The sequence below is a fragment of the Heteronotia binoei genome, chromosome 8, assembly GCF_032191835.1.
Source record: "Heteronotia binoei isolate CCM8104 ecotype False Entrance Well chromosome 8, APGP_CSIRO_Hbin_v1, whole genome shotgun sequence".
In the NCBI taxonomy this organism is placed as follows: Eukaryota; Metazoa; Chordata; class Lepidosauria; order Squamata; family Gekkonidae; genus Heteronotia; species Heteronotia binoei.
Window position 1 is genome coordinate 79,021,682 of NC_083230.1, and position 16,542 is coordinate 79,038,223.

The window sequence follows — 16,542 nt, forward strand, 5'->3', positions numbered from 1 at the left end:
CTCCTTCTCTACCTTGAGAGATAATTTTTGTAGGAGCAAACTTATTTTTTAGTATTCAAAAGAAATTTAAAGGTATTCCTTTTGGTAGCCTTTCTCCCTGTAATCCCTTTGTTACTCTCACAGATATGTGTTTGAATAAGAGCCTTTCCCCCCCTCCCCTCTCCTTTTTCATCCTCCCTGCTCCATCCTGCAGTGAAGTCACAATCCAGTGTTTGTAGACTCCATGTGATGTCACAGAGTCAGCCTTGTGACTTCACTCGCAGGCTCAAACAGAAGGTGCAGACGGGGCTGGGAGAAGAGGGGAAGAAAAAAAATTGAAGCCCCCACCTCATCCCATCCCCCCACCCTCTTCGTTATAAAACCAGTAGCTGAGATAAATCGAAAGGGGGTGGGGAGAAGCAGCAGGAAAAAAAAAGCTGAGAATGATGCCTGAAAGCAGGTACAGTAGAATTGGCTTTATGTCTGTGTTCTTCTTGAAAGTTCCAAGTGCCCTGGAGAGGCCAGATCTTGCAGACCACACACACTTGTGTGTGGTGGTGTGTATGTGTGTGTGTTGCCACCCAGTGACGCTCTGGCTGTACGGTGCATTCGGCAGTAGTGTGTGTGTGTGTGCATGCGGGGAGGGAGGCAGTGAGCGATGGCAGGCGAGGGGCAGGCGAGCAGCTTCAGACCATTTCTCAGAGGCACGCAGCTGGAGTCCTATTGGGCTGGCCGCGGCGAGCCTCTTTCTTGTCCATTTCAAAAGGCCCCAGCTGCTGGCTGCTCTCTGCAGTCTGTCTTGCAGTTTTGCATAGATGACACAAATGGGTTATTGGGTTTCTGCGTCTCTGAGCTTGTTGTTGTCTCTCTCTCTCTCTCTCTCTCTCTCTTCTGCTTTGCAGGTTAGCGGGGGCGGGGGTTGAAGAGCCTGATATTTAAATACGGCGTAAGCACTGGGAAAGGGAGAAAGGTAGGGCCTCAGGGTCACATTCCCAGAGGCTCGTGTGTGTGTGGGCGATGATTTCCTTGGAGAGAATCTCTCCATCTTTTGAACTGACGACATCACAATAGCAATGCGGATACAGCAGCCAGGCAGGCAGGCAGGCAGTTAGTTCGCGGCGCGGTCTCCCCCCAAATCCGGGGCGAGCGGGGTGGGGGTGTCGTTGCTGAAGCTTACCGCCCCCCCCCCCTTCTTGTTGTCTCTTGAGCCGCGTCTCCTCTGCCATTTGTCTTGAAGGAGGTTCTTTTTTGCGGGGTGGGGGGAGGAATTGCAAAAGGCAGGGGCGGCAGCGGGTGACTTGCCCTGTAATCGGCTCGGCTGAGAGAATCAAACGCAGGCAATTAAGCGAGGGAGCGAGGCGAGGGCTTTGCTCTTTCGGGCTGCCGAGGAAGCCGTCATTTTGTGTTAGCGTGTGTGTCTGAGCGAGGGAAGATGGGGAGAGGGGGCACGACACTGGAAGGATGCGTGACATTGTGCTGTCTTTCTGTAGTTGTTAAATGCACACTCCGGGGGCGGGGACTTCAAAGGCGCTCCTCAGAGAAAAAGGGGGTCTTTCTGAAAGCGACCCTGTGCTTTCAATCACAGCCGCCCAGAGGCTTGCTGACAAAGATGGGGGGTTGTGCTGTCTTTAAAATGAAGGGCTGGAGACAGGCGGCGCAGCGCTTATTCTGGTGCAGATCTGCCAGTGCGCCTCGCCATGCCCAGCACCAGACGCGGCATTCTGCCCTTTGGCTCCCATGCCAGAGGGATGTGGCAAAGAAGAGCGGCATTAATCTGAACCTGACAAACGGCAGAACCTCCAGGTCACCCAGTTCTCAGTCCAGAGGCTCGTTCCCTCCGCCACCAGCTCCGTTTCTTTGGCTACTTGGATCCCCCTGACAGAATACCTGGATGGAGTCTGACCCAGAAACCCATTTCTGCCATTATTGGCTTGATTTGTGAGGGCAGATGTATGCCATTAATTGCATAATCCTTCTGCCTATATAGAAATATTCCCAGTGGCTGATTCTGAACAAATCCAGGAAGGCTGTGTCTCCAACCAGCCTGGAAGACAGCATGGCTTTGCAGTCTCGGGTGTATGTGTTTTCAGTGATTCCTCGCTGGGAAAGGGAACAACTGCTGTGGTGTAATTAAGGCAGCAGCCAGTCCTCTGTGACACTTTAGAGACTAGCAAATGCATTGGGCAGAAGCTTTGGAGGGCCACAGTCCACTTTATCATGCCTGTTCAGTGTAAATAGTTAGTGTTCTGGGTCTTGGGTGTGTGTGTTGGATATTCAGGTTGAAACCCTTGCTCAAAGGAGAAATTCTCTAGGCCAACCTGTGTTTATAGGGTTGCTGTGGGGCTAAAACATTTCTCTGGGCTCCTCTTGAGGAAGAATGGGATAAAAATGGAAATTATGTTCTGGCACTTTGCTTTTTGAATTGCATATTCCAAAGCTGAGCCATCCTACTTAGAACAGATTTTCTTAGACTTGCCCTAGTGCCCATGGATCAAAATCATCCTGACATTTTAGAGGCTGGTTGTTAAACTGGGCAGAAGAGAGAGCTCAGGTTCTCCAGTCCATTAACTGTAAGGGTGAATACTGTTGCACAAAACCATAGTGCAATAACTATGATACTGTGTGTCAATAGGACCTCTGTTTTCTTTGTCTTTGCACCGCCTTCATATTTCAGTTTCACTGTTCTTAATCTGCTTTGTAAGAAGGATTGCAAACATGCAAGGTGTACGCATTTTTTACTTACTGGGAAATGTTATCCCTGTATACCCTTGGCTCCTGTGCAAGGGCTAGCACCACTATAGTGAAATTGTGATGCAATGCATGCCCAGTGGCAAAGCCAGAAATGCAGCAATAGCTGCAGAAATAAGTGTACACTGACACTCTCACAGCATCCCTGGTAACTCAGCTACCACCTCCCACCAATCACAAAGTTATTCACCAGTGGTGCTGCCACATTGGCCATTCAGGAAGGAGACAAATCAGCTGTCAGCTGAACAACCCAGTACACCCCTCCCTACACAGGACAGAACCAAGCAGCCAGGAAAAAAAACATAGCACCTTCCCTATTGCAGACTATCATAGCACAATGAGAAGGAAGGCAGTCTCTGACCCTAGGGGGTTCCCTGCAGGCAAGGGTACAAACATAGACTGCATGCAGACAACTGTTCTTTTGACAGGCAAGCAGCTGCGGCTAGATAAGAAAGCCAGAAATGCTATTCCAGTTTCAACACCTTGCAAGCCCCATAGCTCAATGGATCTGAAAAAAACATGAGGAACCCACAGGCAGCTCCTAGGAGGAAGGTTCAAGTTCTGCTGTAGGAACAGTGCTTTGACACAGACAGTCTTCAGTATATTCTATATAACACAGTTGCCGTGGTGGTGTTTGTGTGAGGAAAAAAATCATTTGGCAATGTAGAAACCCCAGCTGCAACAAGAGTATTTCCAGGGACTAGTATCTGGCAGCTCAGTAGAAAAGAATGCTGGAATGGGAACAGAAGATGCCATTTAAAGCTGACAGCCACAAGGATATATTGATCACTATATGGAAACCAGGTAGGAAAAGAATTCATTTTGGGTGTTCTGCAAGCAGCGATAATTTTAGATGCAAAAAGGCAAAGAGCAGCAAGAGTAGATTGTTTTATGTTTGCATTGAGAGCCACCCTGGGAACCCTTTGTAGATTAAGAATGTAGGATATAATTCTCTAAATAAATAAAACTTCTAACCCCCCCACTCAGTAGAACAGCTTCCTAACCATACGCCTGCAGGAGTTCACAGAAGATGAACTCATGATGGGACTGTGGGTAGTTCCCCAGGATCCTGCTTTATTACATATCCCCTTCCTTTGCTCCCTGCCCTATGCATGGCGACCAGGGAGCACACTCTGGGTTTGTAACCCGGTGGAACAGCACAGGCTAGGTATATAAAATGACCCAGCTTCTATTTGTGTCGTGATGTCTGAGAGAAAACACTTTGGAAGAGAGACATAAACTGGAAGCAGTTCAGTACAATAGGCAATCAGAAGAAGCAGTAAAAGGACATGCAGTCTCATTTCTATAATAATAATATAATAATATTTAATTTATATCCTGCCCTCCCTGCTGAAGCAGGCTCAGGCTCAGGGCGGCTCACAACACAAAAACACTTCAACAATTACAATGATACATATTATAAATCATACATACATATTATAAATCATACATTAAAACCATCTAAGTTAAAAACATCTAAGTTTGTTTGGTGCTAAAATCTTGATGTTATGCATCTTACAGTTTTTCCATGGCGACGGTATTCCTTCTACAGTAGATTCCATATTAAGTAAAAGCCAGCTGGAAGAGTGTAGTCTTGCAGGCCCTGCAGAACTAGGCAGGGCTCCGCAAGGCCCACACCTCCTCTAGCAGTTGGTTCCACCAGTGGGGGGCTACAATCAAGAAGGCCCTTTCTCTGGTGACTTTCAGTTTGACCTCCTTCGGTCCAGGAATTACCAATAGATTTTGAGAACTAGATCGCAGTACCCTCTGGGGAATATATGGGGAGAGACGGTCCCTAAGGTAGGCAGGTCCTCGGCCATATAGGGCTTTAAAGGTAATAACCAGCACCTTGTAACGAATCTGGTACACTATTGGCAGCCAGTGCAGTTCCCGCAGCCCCGGCTATATGTGCTCCCATCTAGGGAACCCCAATAACAGCCTGGCTGCTGCGTTCTGCACTAGCTGTAGTTTCCAGGTTCGGCACAGGGGCAGCCCCATGTAGAGGGCATTACAGTAGTCCAGCCTCGAGGTGGCCATTGCATGGATCACTGTTGCCAGGAAGGGGACCAATCGCTGCGCTCCAGAAAGGGGACCAACTGCCTCGCCCGCCTAAGATGGAAAAAAACAGATTTAGCAGTGGCTGCTATCTGGGCCTCCATTGACAGGGCAGGCTCCAGGAGCACCCCCATGTTCTTGACCTTCCGCGCCATTTTCAATGGTGCACGGTCAAATGCTGGTAGGGGGATTTCCCTGCCCAGACCGCCACGACTCAGTCAAAGGACCTCTGTCTTCACTGGATTCAACTTCAACCTACTCAGCCTGAGCCATCCTGCCACAGCTTGCAACGCCAGGTCCAGATTTTCTGGGACACAGTCAGGCCGGCCATCCATCAGTAGATAGAGTTGGGTGTCATCAGCATATTGGTGGCAACCCAACCCTTACCTCCGGGCAATCTGGGCAAGGGGGCGCATGTAGATGTTGAATAATATCGGGGAGAGCACCGTCCCCTGTGGCAGCCCACAGTTAAGTGGGTGCCTCTGGGACAGTTCACCCCCAATTGTCACCCTTTGTCCCCGACCATCAAGGAAAGAGGAAAGCCATTGCAAGGCCAACCCCTGAATCCCCGCTTCGGCGAGATGGCGGGGCAGTAACTGATGGTCGACCATATTGAATGCAGCCTATAGGTCTAACAGCATAAGCACCGCCAAGCCGCCTCGATCCAAATGCTGCTGGAGGTCATCCACCAGGGTGACCAGCACTGTCTCCGTCCCATGACCTGGGTGAAAGCCGGGCTGGTGAGGATCTAAAACGGAAGCATCATCCAGAAAACTCTGTAACTGTAACGCTACTGCCCTCTCAGTAATTTTATCCAAAAAGGGTAAATTTGAGACCAGCCGATAATGTGCCAATTCAGCCGGATCTGATGTAGCTTTTTTCAAGAGAGGGCGGATCACAGCCTCTTTAAGAGGCATTGGAAAAATCCCTTCAGAGAGGGGTCTATTTTCGATGTCCCATATAGGACATCTAAGCTCCCTCTGGCAAGCTTTAATTAGCCAGGAGGGGCATGGGTCCAAATCACAAGTTGTTGGGTGTACAGTGGAGAGGATTCTGTCAACTTCCTCCAGGCTGAGCATGTTGAAGCAATCCAGAACTGGTCCAGAAGACAGGCACAGGGCCTCGAGTTCGCATACTGTTTCCAATGTGGTGGGAAGATCATGGCAGAGCGATAAGATCTTATCTGCAAAAAATTTTGCCAAAGCCTCACAGCCTATCTCCAATTCCCTAGCATGTGGCTTGCCTTGCGGCATTGTTGTAAGATTCCAAATTGTCCTAAACAGTTGTGCTAGGCGCGAGTTTGCAGACGCAATCTTGGCCTCAATGTAAGTCTTCTTTGTGGCTTTGACTGCCATCTCATAGGACCTCATAAACTCTCTATAAGATGTTCTGGTCACTTCATCTCGAGCACGCCGCCATTGCCTCTCTAACCATCTGAGTCCTTGTTTCAGCTGCCGCAGTTCCGGGGTATACCACGGAGCCAGCTTAACACGAGGGCGCATAGGGCGCCCATGTGCAATTTCATCAATAACTCCGGCCTTGCCAAGACTCTACCAGGTCATCGAGAGACTCCACCAGGTCATCTATTTCTTTGACCCAGGATGCCTTTCTTTTTTGCACCCCCCCCCCATCCCATCCATCCATACCTCCACCGTGTTCCATTTGTGGGTGTCACGGTGTTTTTTCTTACAATGGACCATGTTATTAATTTCCTTGCTTTACTGCATGGACATGAATATATGGAACTGCTTTGTACTGAGTCAAGCCATTTGTCTAGCAAGCTCAATATAGTCTACTCTGACTGGCAGTGGCTGTTCAGAGTCTGAGGTGGAAGTCTTTCATATTACCTACTACCTGACCTGTTTGGCTTTAGTACTAGAGTTGAACCTAGGACCTTTTGCATGCAAAGCAGGTGCTGTACCAAGTCATAGCACTGCCTCAAGTTCTTAATTCACTAAACCAACACTAATGAAGAGGGCAGGAAAGCATTAAGATGTTGGGGTCTGTAAATTAGTTTGTTTTTATCTATGTTGGCCATGGGCCGTAATAATATACTTACTTACTGACTGACTGACTGTTTGGGCCCTAAAAGGCCCTTGTAATGTTTTTGCTTTTTTCTGAGACCAATTATATGTAACAACTGTGAAGACACCTCTTTGTAGTGTTCTGAGGTGTCATGTGTTATGCTGCCTCCTTGCCTTCCTTAGTCCTTTGCCACCACCAAAGCTCTCACCTTAGAATTCTTAGTTGGACCCAAAGAATGGCTTTAATTATATCTGGTAGAATGACAAAACAGTCAATGTATGGGAGTGGCTATGAGGTAAAAGGGGATCCTTTATGTTGAACAAAACAGTTGTTTTCTCTTAAACATATACAGACTTTATTTAGAAGCATAACACTATAGTTGTTTCTGTAACGTTCATAAGTACAATGGTTTCAGATATGATACATAGGTGTAATGGTTTCAGATAGGTACAGTTCTCCTCTTTTCTTTAAATTTCCTTTACTAGACCTAGCCACAAAGGCTTAATTTCTCACTTGACACTTAGCCTAATAACTTCCATCAAGAACATAGATTTCTCTCACAACACCTCAGCTCTGTTCACCCACGCACACGCTGAACAAAATCTCTCTCTCAACAAACCAGTCAACTCCATCCACTAGGGTACAGCTACCACCCAACCATATCACCCACCCAGCCCTCCTCTTTCTTACTCTGAAGTCCTGCCTTTTTAAAACCACAGCAACATACATATAAAACCCCACATTAAAACACAGAAGTAAAAAACACATACAAAATATTTACATAGCAAAACACCACAGCCCTTGTCTTAATTTAAGACACAGGGAGTTCTGATGGAGTTCTCCGCAAGCCGCCCTGAGTCCGCTTGCGGAGAGGGCGGGATATAAATGTAAAGTAATAAATAAATAAATAAATAAATATCATGGCAGGGAGCTTACTCCCTCATCCTTCATTCATATATAATCAGGAAGTCAGCTATGAGGAACAACAAAACAGGGTTCCCCATCTGCTGACCATCACAAAAAGAGAAGCACAACTTGGGCTGCAGTCACGCTACAGGCATGGTGTGATCTGGCCATGCCTCTAATTATACCATTTTATTTTGTATCCAGAAGTTTTGATCAAACATCCCACCTTGAACAAGCTTCCCTGCATGCTCACCCCATGGTTGATCATTCAGGTTGTTGCAGAATCCATTTTTCTCCCTTTTTGTATTCCACCCATGTGCATAAACATGTATCCAAAGTTCTCATTTTTGACAGCTCCACAGTCCCTCTACCAAGTACTCTGTCCTCTCTTAGCCTCCTTCCCGTCACCTCTCTTCCTTGGAATATAATAATAATAATAATAATAATATATTTTATTTGTATCCTGCCCTCCCCACCGAAGCAGGCTCAGGGCGGCTGACAGGACATGGTCTACACCATGATTTGTATAAAACAATTTTAAAATACAGTTAATAAATACATTTAAAAACAGTTACATAAAAATTTAAACTACCATAAATTAGGTGCTATTTCCAATAGATATTTCCAATATGGGGTGGGGTGGGGGTAAAGTGCAGATTTACATGAGAGTATTCCCATTTACTTCAGTACATTTACCCTTGTATCAATCATGGGGTGCTCTCAAAGAGCAACTTGGATACAGAAACAGGAGAGAGGGATTGCAAGGGGGTGGGGGTTGTTGCTCAAAAACAATTCCCCCAGGGATTCCCGATCCAGAATGACTACTTGGTCACAGTGATTGACAATGCAGGGGGCGATATGCATTTATGTGCACACTGCTACCTGGTCCAAAAGGAAACAAAGGAGACAGAAACAAAGGGAAGGTTCAGACTTCCCAAATACCTTGACTTCGCAAGAAGAGAATTCAGGCAGCCAGAAATGTGGGCTGAAAGCACTAGCATATGTAAAGACCAGACATTCCCTTGGAAGATGGGGCCGAATGGGGTGGCAACAACTGGGACCTGAAAGGCAGATGTCGCTTTCTTATCATGGGGCCTGGAAGGCAGATGTCGCTGTCTGGTCATGCTCTTTAAATCCAAAAGGGTACCACAATGATATTAGATCAAACTGCTCATGTGCCTGAAGCCTTACATGGCTAATCAAGAGCCAATCTCATGTATTTGTTAGAGTATTGGACTAGAACCTGGGAGATCCAGGTTCAAATCTTCACTCAGCCATGAAGTTCACTTGTGAGCTCCTTGGGAAAAAGTAGGATAAAAACATGTAGACAGATAGCATTTACTGAACAAGATTGGGGTGAAGTGAATTCTGCGTGTAATCTATAGAAGTATTGTTGGCAACATTTCTGTTCTTGTAGGAGCCTGTGACAACCTACATGGTAGCAGATACAGCTTTGCTTTATTGCATCCCGAACCTAGCTACTGCTTTAGCTGTCAGGCATGTTGGAAAGGGAGAGAAATCTTGGGAGTCCCCAGGGGAAGAAATTGCTTCTCATTCATCACTGCTGCTACTGTCGTTGGTCTCACTGATGGCCTGCACAGCACAGAGCTTGGGAACATCATTGCCTTTGAATGCTGGAGGGCTAGCTGCCTGGACAAGACAGACATGAGAATTTTGATGAAAAAAGTTTAAAGGGTAGATCAGGCGGTACCTGTGACTGGATATATATGGTAACCAAAGGAGAAAGTACTCTTTTGAAAGGTTCCTGAATGCCCTAGGCCAGCTTTTCACTCTGTCAAGGTAGTCCCTGTGGTGTCTACATGTGGCTGTTCACTTTTAGAAGTTTATATAATCAGTTGGAAAATACTCACTAACCCCATGTAAGGAGTTGCATTTGAATGCTGTGAATCCTGCTCTGTTACCATGTGCTTGTATCTAGCAAAAAAGAATGTATCATGACTATTCAGCAGTGATATGTGCAATGCGGTACTTAATGCTTATCACTAACTGTGGTTGTGCTCCTCATTGCCTTTATGGAAAGTGGTGGTTGTTTATCAGTATTTGGCAGTTGTGGCCAACGGAGTTCTCCCTATGTATAAGATGTATGCTTTCCGCATGTCTCCTGTGTGAGAGATACTCCTGCCTCCTGTGAAGTATAGGATGGTTACTTAAGTTTTCGCTTTTCCTGTATTGCAAAGAAAAGAGGAGAAATGCTCTGGCTGTGGGAATTTGAGTATTCCATTGACCTTAGAGTGGTCTGAGTAGATGATAGAGTATGCTTTGTAGGCCCCACTTTCAGCTATGTTTGTCTCCTCTATTCCATGCTTGTGTGGGGTGTCTTGTCTATGCAGTCTTAACAGCAGAAGTGGGGTTGGGTTTCTGAAGACCCGAGAAAAAGTATTTGCTTAAAAGGTTCTAAGATGTGTTTGCAGCATGTCTGTCCTACTTTTTAAAGAGCTGTGGACTGTAGGTTGTTTCTGCAAAGTATCCTTTTACAAGTCTACACATCACAAACTCTCTTCTTTGGTGTTTTTTAGTACAATTAATAGAAGCAAAAAGTAATCTAGCATAATATTATGAGTTTAGGGTTTGGTTGAGTTTGATGTACTCCTGGGTGGCATGCAGTGACTGGGTGAAGATTTAGTTGAAATTCTGTTACTGGTTGTGAGGGTGAAAATGTGTGGGCAGTAGTTTGGAATGACTAGCCACAATGAGAATGTTTAAAGACATCTCTTTTGTACGTACATTGTTCTTTGTGGTGTGCATGCAGGCATGATATTTGGTCTCTATGCCTGTGCAAAGCTTAGAATGTTCTAGAGCCAAGCTGAAAGACTTTTGAAGGCTGTCCCAGCCTATCTCAAGAGAAGGAGCACAGGCCTATAGGAGGAACAGTGATTTTCCATTGAGTTATTGTTCAAGTATTGCAGTGTTCCACTGATCCTTATTAGGGCACCACACAAACCAGGAAAATGGTGGTTTGTGTTGGTTTGTGGTTCATTTGATTGCATGAACAACAAACTTTTCCATTTCCCAAACTGATTCATGGTTTGTTGGGTTTGTTCAACAGTAGAATGCTCCTACACACACACCTAGAAATTGAAGGGGGAAGCAGAGTGTGGCTCAGAATTACAGCACAACAAGGTTTCTTTTTGAGAAGATAAAAACTACAGCAAAGCAAATAAATTAAAGGGAACACCAGCCAGGAGAGGTGTTTAAAAAATTGGTCCATAGGGGAAAAGTCTCCCACTCCAAAGCCTCTCCTTCAGCAAGTCTCTCTCTCTCTCTGTCTTCTTCCTGCTGCAAAATGAAAGCAGCTGACTCGGGGTGTGGCATATATACAAATCTGCTCCTGTAGAGCAGAATAGGAGCTCCGTGGTTGGCTCTCAAAGCTGCTAGTCAAGCTATGGACAACCACTATGGGTGTTTCTAGGGCTCTCCCCTAACATTGCCTAGGAATTGCTTGAATCAGCACCAGAGTGTCTGTAGAATGAATTGCAAAAACAAATCACCTGAGCCACCATGAAAAAGGTGGTTCATTTTTTGGTTCAGGTGTAACACAATCAAATGAACTGGTTCAGAACAAACCACGAACCAGCCTGGTTCATTGTTTGGTTCATGCCCATTCCTAATCCTTATTTCCACCTATTTTCCCTCATTTATGTTGCTGGATTTTTTTTCTTTTTTGATGGCCTAAGGGTTTCACCAATACAAAGACATCACTCCAGTGTTGAAATTCTTTCCCACTAGCATAGTGTTAGTAGCAACCTTAGCCTGCCCTGCAGCTCTAACTGGAGGGTAGAATTGGTCTACAAGAGCAGCTAATGCAAGTCCCCGTATATACTAGTTTGTTGTCTTCTAATCTTGGCTGGGCTGAAGTCTATGTAATTAATTTTTGCAATCAGGCGAGAGCCCCACAAACTATGTAGTTAAGCCCTTGTCTTAAAGCGGGGTATTTTATAGCTGAATCAATTTTGGTTGATACTTTCTCATGTACCTTTAAAAAAAATTCATGGGAGGATATTCCAATATTCCACAGTCTTTCTAAAAGGGTATTGTATTATTGGAATGCACTTTTCTGTACACTATCTTCAGGGGGTATGATAAACGGTTGTTGGCCCCTCTCCCTGATACACAACATACCCCTCTGTTTATTTTCTTTGTGCAAATCTTTCTTGACTCTTACTTTCTTATGATTCCTGCAGACTTGCAGGCTTGTAAGGCATTTCCCCTTAGAATCCTTTCAGTCATCTTTCTTGAATTGTGACATCCAAAACTGAATACAGTCATACAAATGAGGCCTCACTAGTGTAGAATATGGAGTACTAATTATCATTTCCCAGATCTTTGGTTAATTTCACAAATTCTTATTGTGATTGTAAGTACTGCATTGGCTAGCATATATTTCATTTAAAAATAAATCTCTTCTGCTTTCTAACCTGCTGCTCTAACGACATCCACACATGCACAAGAATAGCAGGAGAGTAAAAGTTGATTTTAGCATTGTTAACATTCATGTAGCACTGAGTTTTTATATATATATCATGGGATCGTGCTATTTATGTGTGGTCCATCTTTCAGTACAGATTCTGAAGATGAGGAACAATTATGCCACCACACAATTCCATAAAACAATTCTATAAAAATAAATGAGCAAACTTATCCGACTGCCAATTAAATCAATTAAGAGGACATTAAGCACAGAAAACCTACGTAAATATATAGACTTTGAGGGTGGAGCCAGGAGACATTGGGGGTGGAGCCAGGAGCAAGGGTATGACAAGCATAATTGAACTCCAAGGGAGTTCTGGCCATCACATTTAAAAGGACAGCACATCTTTTTAAATGTCTTCCTTCCATAGGAAATAATGGATAGGTGCACCTTCTTTTGGGGCTCATAGAATTGGACCCCCTGGTCCAATCATTTTGAAACTTGGGGGGTATTTTTGGGAGAGGTACTAGATGCTATACTGAAATTTGGTGCCTCTACCTCAAAAAACAGCCCCCCCAGAGCCCCCTATACCTCCAGATCAATTCCCCATTATACCCTATGAGAATCGATCTCCACATAGGGAATAATGAAGTGCCCAGCAGACATTTCCTCTCCCCCCCGCCGCCATTTCTGGCAACTCTAAAGGGGAATTGGCATCTCTACTCACGAGTTGCTGCCAACTTCTTCAAAGTAACACAGACACACCATCACAAGAGGAAGCCTTTCCAATCGGAGACTGAAGCCTCTGGCGGTGGAAAGTCACATGGTGGTGTGGGGGCGGGGCTTCCCCCGCCAGCCAGCTGACTGGGGGCGGGAAGAGCCTGGGAAAGCGGAAGAAGCCCCGCTGGGACCTGGGGATTGGCAAGCCTACAACTAATGCTGAGATTTATTGGTTAACTGGCAGTTGCTGCTTCCAAATAACTTCCTAGGGCAGCCACATGTAGACTACATTATAGTAATCCAGTTAGGAGATATGCACAATAGTAGCCAAACCCTGCTATTCCAGAGAGTTGTTTAATTATCAAATCAACTGAAGATGTCATGCTTCTGGCCACTACCATCCAAGAGGATTCTATTCCATGAACCTATTCTTTGGTGGCAATGAGAAGCTGGCCCTGTTGAAGATATGCATTTCCACCACTTTTCCCTTATAGGCCTGCCCACCACAAGCAACTCCATTTTGTCTGGATTAAGATTCCAGTCGACTGAGACTAGGAAGGGCAGCCATGGAGAAACTAGAAAAGCTTTTAAAGTGAAAAGATGTGTCTCTGGCAACCAAGATCAAGTTAATTCATGCCATAGTATTGCCATTACCAGGACTTTTTTCCTGGGGGAATGTGCCAGAACCTCTTTGTGGAAACAAAATTCTCAAAAATGTCGAAAAGTTCATGAAGGGCACCATGGAGCATGGCAGTCTTTGATCCAACAAAGTATGTTAAAACATGGTTGCTTCAAGATGATCATTCAGTGTTAGGCACCAAAAGCAAGACCAGAAAAATAACTGAGGAAGTTGGTGACACATCTAAAGTCTGGAAACTGCTTTAAAGTAGAGGTAAGTCTGTAGCACATGAAAATAAAATTGTTTCAAAGAATCCTGTGTGTTTCTCCTTCATGTCCCTCTTGAGAGTTCCGGCACCTCTTTTTCCATAAAAGAAAAAGACCTGCTCATTAGTATGTATGGGTGTAAAAATTGGCCAGTGAAGAAAGCTGACAGGAAGAGATTAGGTTCCTTTGAAATGTGATGTTGGAGGAGAGATTTATGGATACTGTGGACTGCCAAAAAGGCAAAAAAGTGGATTTTAGACCAGATCAAGCCTGAATTCTCCATAGAAGCTAAAATGATTAAATTTAGGCTATCATACTCTGGTCACTTTATGAGAAGACAATAATACTAGGAATACTGAAGGCAGCAGGAAGAGGAAAAGATGAGATGGATTGACTCAGTCATGGGAGCTACCACCCTCAATTTGCAAGACCTGAGAATGGCTGTTAAAAATAGGAGGCTTTAGTTTAGAGGTCATTAATTCATAGGGTCACCATAAGTCAGAAGCAATTTGATGGCACTTAACACACACACAATTCGATCCTGGTGGAAGCTGGGTTCAGGTAGCTGGCTCAAGGTTGACTCAGCCTTCCATCCTTTCTGAGGTCGGTAAAATGAGTTCTCAGCTTGCTGGAGGTAAAGTATAGATGCCTGGGGAAGGCAATGGCAAACTACTCCATAAAAAAGTCTACCATGAAAGCGTCATGATGTGACATCATGCCATGGGTCAGTAATGACTCAGTGCTTGCACAGGGGACTACCTTTACTTTACCTTTAACACACACACAGTTCCGGTTATATTAGGGTTGCCAAGTCCACTTCAAGAAATATCTGAAGACTTTGGGGGTGGAGCCAGGAGCAAGGGTGGGACAAGCATGATTGAACTCCAAAAGGAGTTCTGGCCATCACACTGAAAGGGCCCACACACCTTTTAAATACCTTCCCTCCATTGGAAATAATGAAGGATAAGGGCACCTCCTTTTGGGGCACATAGAATTAGACCCCCTGATCCAATCCTTTTGTAACTTGGAGGGTGTTTTGAGGAGAGGCACAGGATGCTGTGCTGCAAATTTGGTGCTTCTACCTAAAAAAACAGCCCCCCCTCAGAGAACTGCAGATCAATTCTTCATTATAACGTATGGGAATTCGTCTCCATAGGGAATAATGGAGTGCCCAGCAGACATTTCCTCTTCTCCCCCCACTTTCTGATGACCCCGAAGTGGGGGGAGGGCCTCCAAACTGGGGGATCTCCTGCCTCCACCTGGGGATTGGTAACCCTAGGTTATTCACCTTCAGCCAGCCCATTACTGCCTGCAGACAGACACTGAAAAGAAACCTCCTGCTGCCTGCCTTTATGTATTTCTGCAGGGCAACTTGACTGGTGAATCTGGCAGACTATTAATATGGATGGAATTGTTACCTCATACAAATGGTATTTGCAAGACTGGACTAGTCCATTATCTCCCTTCTTTTCTCCTATTGGATTTTATTTTACATTATCCAAATGGACTTTTAAAAATCCAAACCTTCCAAATTATTTGCCATTTTCTCCAGTATTGTATCCTCCTTAAATTTTGTAAGTATAAAGTCCAGCAAAGTTTCAAATGAGCAAGACTACATCCTACAAAAAGTCCCACAATATTTATTTCTAATCTGAATCTGACTGAGCCTCTGATCAGGATGCTTCCAAATAACTTCCAGATAGCAAACTGTGGGATAAAAGCTGCCAACACTAGATGATGGAAACTGTGAAGCATGATAAATAAAGAAAGCTTTCACATCAAATGCTGGCTACGTTGGTTTTAAACAATGAAAAGAAAAGCATGGCTCTGGCTTGCATGCCTTTCACAGCACTTATTCTACAGACACTGGCAGGTGATGACGTGTATCCCCCTGCCGTGAAAAGATTCACCTGCTGATTTCTGAACAATGATACCTCTCTCACAGCCCTTTGGTAGGCCTTTCCTGGCTTTCAGATAGCTTCTTAATCTAAAACAGCAACAATGGGCCACCTAACAGATACTAACTCATGGCTGAAGCCCTGCCACAAACCCAGGTGCCAACTCTGTTTCCGTATATATTCCAGCAACACTAAAACAGGACCTAACAGCATCGAACACATCATCACTTGCTTATCTTCTAACACGATATATGAAATCTGTCAACAATGCCCTTATTCTGTCTACCTAGGACAACTCATTCAAGCTCTGTGAGAAAAACAACAGAGATGAATAAGAAACAAGAGTTGTAAATCAGCTCAACATTTAGAAACCAGCTGGTGAACCTTTCAGTCTATGAAGCCACTCCACTGATGATCTGAAAGTTTTCATTCTTCAGCAAAAGTTGGATTGGAGACTACAGTATTTATTTATTTATATCCTGCCTTTCTCCCCAGTAGGACCCAAATCAGCTTACATCTTTCTCCTGTCCTCCATTTTATCCTCACAACAATCCTGTGAGGTAGGTTAGGCTGAGAGTGTGTGACTGGCCCAAGGTCACTCCATAAGCTTCCATCCTAGTCCGACATTTAATCACTTCGCCATACTGGCTCTCATATAAATCAGAATTAACAAGATATACATTATTAGGACACAATGGATTCCTGTCTCAGTACAGGAGTTAAATTAGCTACATATCTATGAAAACTGTTTACGGCATGCTGTTTACCGCCTGCCTGTAAGATTGTTTACTGTGCTGCTCCTGTTTTGTAATGTCTGTTTTTATGATATTATTTTAATTGCTGTTTTATTGTTGTAAGCCGCCCTGAGCCCACTTGCGGGATGGGGCGGGATATAAA

At 44.8% G+C, this 16,542-nt stretch overlaps 1 protein-coding gene across 6 annotated transcripts in view; it reads left to right on the plus strand.

Moving 5' to 3' along the window:
• The window catches only part of TCF20 (transcription factor 20), a 350,226-nt gene that overhangs the window by 216,886 nt on the left and 116,798 nt on the right, over positions 1–16,542 (plus strand). The window contains exon 1 of one of the 6 annotated variants that reach the window (XM_060245338.1): positions 257–439. The exons of the other annotated variants lie outside the window; for them this stretch is intronic. The gene's annotated coding sequence lies outside the window, so the exon portion shown is untranslated. Of the gene's footprint in view, positions 1–256; positions 440–16,542 lie in introns of those variants that run through there. 6 annotated transcript variants of the gene reach the window in all.